This window comes from Morone saxatilis, unplaced genomic scaffold, assembly GCF_004916995.1.
Source record: "Morone saxatilis isolate NCDOM2014 unplaced genomic scaffold, NCSU_SB_2.0 Contig21, whole genome shotgun sequence".
NCBI lineage: Eukaryota > Metazoa > Chordata > Actinopteri > Moronidae > Morone > Morone saxatilis.
In genome coordinates this window covers 780,806-783,624 of record NW_023339774.1, presented here as the reverse complement: position 1 = coordinate 783,624, position 2,819 = coordinate 780,806, and positions in this window count along the sequence as shown.

Sequence of the window (2,819 nt, the reverse complement as noted above, 5' to 3'; positions counted from 1 at the left end):
GGATTTTTTTGGGTGGGGTGACTGTTTAATGGAAAGCACAGCAGATAGGTGTGTAAGACAGCAGCAGGATGATCAGATCCAGCTGAAATTTACTTATAAAATGCAAAACACATTGTTGATGATATGTGGTGAGTGGGTGTGTCTGTGGCGTGGCGTCAAATTTTGATGTACTGCCAGAACACACGAGTTTGCTATAATTTGAGTGTACATTGTCCATTCGGCTCCCAACTTGTCTGATGAGAGTCCCTCCCTGAACTCATCTATGTGATGTGATCACTGATAGTGAGAGCGCCACCTAGTGGTGGAATTTATTACACTTTAATGTATTTCTCCCAGCAGATTGAACACATCTAGCTGAAATTCGGTCAGAAGGTGCGTGGTGCTGAAATTCCACGGTTCGCAGAGTAGAGTCTCGCTATGAACGCCTAAGTCTTTTGCACGGTGTCTGAAACTCGTGATGACGTAGAGTGGTGGCCCTCAGCTTCTGGCGATGAGGGCTTGGGAGTGGGGTGACGTGACGTGGCGTGGCTGTGGTGGGCGACCGCTGTGCAGGCCACGACGTAGGTTGATAGCGAGGTCCCGCCCAATGCTGCTTGCAGCTTTAATTAGGGACCGAGCCAGTATGAACTGGAAGGTCCCTATTGTTTTTGCTGTTTATTATTATTTTTAGGATGTTTGACTGCGTTTTTGACCCCCTGAACATATACGATATTTCAATTTTATTTGGAAAAGTGGTCAGGCCTGGTTTAACTTAGATATTCTATGCGTCACATTCGGCTCGGCCACTAGGTGGCGCTTCTATTAAGAAAAGTGCGTTTCGCTAATAACTCTTGCATCGTTTGTACTGCAGCTTTAACCACAGTAGTGTAATATCAGAAAATGATTGTTGAATCACAACAAATAAGCTGTTGAAATGTTACAGCCGTGAATGTTTTCTTAAAAATCCCAAATCTTTTAATCTTTTAAAAGTTCTTTTACTGGGGAAACATAGCCATCTATGGTGTGTGTGGTGTTCCATTCAGTGGTGCCAGCTTGCTAGCTAGTTAGCTTACTAGCTTATGCACTGAGGTCATAACAAAGTTAAACATCAGTTCTGTGATCTCTACTCTGGCATTTAACAAAAATAGGTTCCAAGATTAGTCATGCTGTTTAGGATGAATCTTAACCTAGCTATGTTATGTAACTTTTAGAATAATTTTTGAAATAATTTTAATAATAATTTTCCCCTCGTTTTAGGTGGCAGGAGTGAGTGCCAGTATAAATCATCCTGAAAATTAGTTGTTTTCTGGTTTCAGAATGATGAAAAAGATGGGAACTATCATGTTTTTTACTGTACAGATTTTTAGGCCATCTATTATTTCAGGTGGAAAAAAAATATATATATATATATTTGCCATAAATAGGGAAAAATCTCCTCGGTGTTTGCAACGTACGGCTCCCCCCTGCTATAAATAACATCATCCTGTTTACACTTCCTGTTACTCACTGCTTTGAAGAATATAAGTCTGATATGCGTATACAGAAAGTGTTGTTGCAGTTCTTCTTAAGAACAGGCAGACAGCAGCACCCAGAGTTCCCATTCCATTTATTAGATATGATTTATAAATAGACACACTCAGACACATATGTTGAAAGTATAAAAAAATACAAGATTACTAGACATTTTAGTGAGGTCTCTTCTTCATTGCTTTTGACACGTTATTTTAACTCAAATGACTGACAAAAATGGAAAATTCATTTATTTTTTCTTACACAGCATAATAGTTTTCACTTTCACAAATCCATTCATCGAGCAAGTTACTATCATCAATGTCATGTTAAAATGAGATCAGAGCATACAAAACAGCGCCACATGCAGCCAGCAACTTTTCACTGAATCTGTACAACACGTCCTGTCAACCAAACAAGTGTAACCCAATGAAACTGATTTTCAAATATATATGTGCTTCAAGTTTCACTGTACTTTGTCTTACAAACTCTAAGGAAAGCTGATATCACAAGGATAAAAGTTGATATGAAGAACAATGATTAATAGGGGGGTGGGGGGGGACAGCTTATTCAACATTTACTGAGTGACAAATTCTTTCAGATATGTCGAGTCATTTGTCAAATGGTGTCAGTCAACCCATTTTTTAAAATAGTTTGGATATTGGCATAACATACAATGTGTTCCAGCTAGACTGTTGATTTTTTCTACTCAACTGTAAGTTTCAAATCATTGTCAGTGTGCTGGCAGGGAATTTAGGATTTAGGACACTAAAAAACTAAATCAAGAAATGTACTGTATCTGAAGAGATGAGGCAACATGGCTAAGTTGCATTGATATATGTTTGTAAAACTTCTGCAACCAATGAGCAACGCAAGGGTTCTGATTTGCTAAAACAAAAAAGGACAATATAAATCACACGTAATAAATCTAGTGCAGCACAAATACACAACTAATGTCTTCTTCAAGCATGTATAGCTACTGTGCCAAATCTGGCTCATCTTGTTCTAAGGACAATAACTCCTGCTGCTAATTCTTATATTTTTATTTGTAAATATATCTAAAAATACAACTCATCAACTTCAGTGTTATAGGAAATTGCATGATTTCTTGGTATTATACCAAGTTCTGTTTTTGTAGTAGATAACTCTCACTATTCACAGTGTTTAAAACTAAACAGTACAGGCCAACACCTACTGTGTTGCTGGTAACTGGCACCATTTTAATATCCATTGTGGAGTTCACTTTCAAGTCCAGTAGTGCTCCAGTAATTCTGCAGCGTAGAATTTAAGAACTACTGAATTTAGCCTGTCTCCAAAGTACACTCACACGT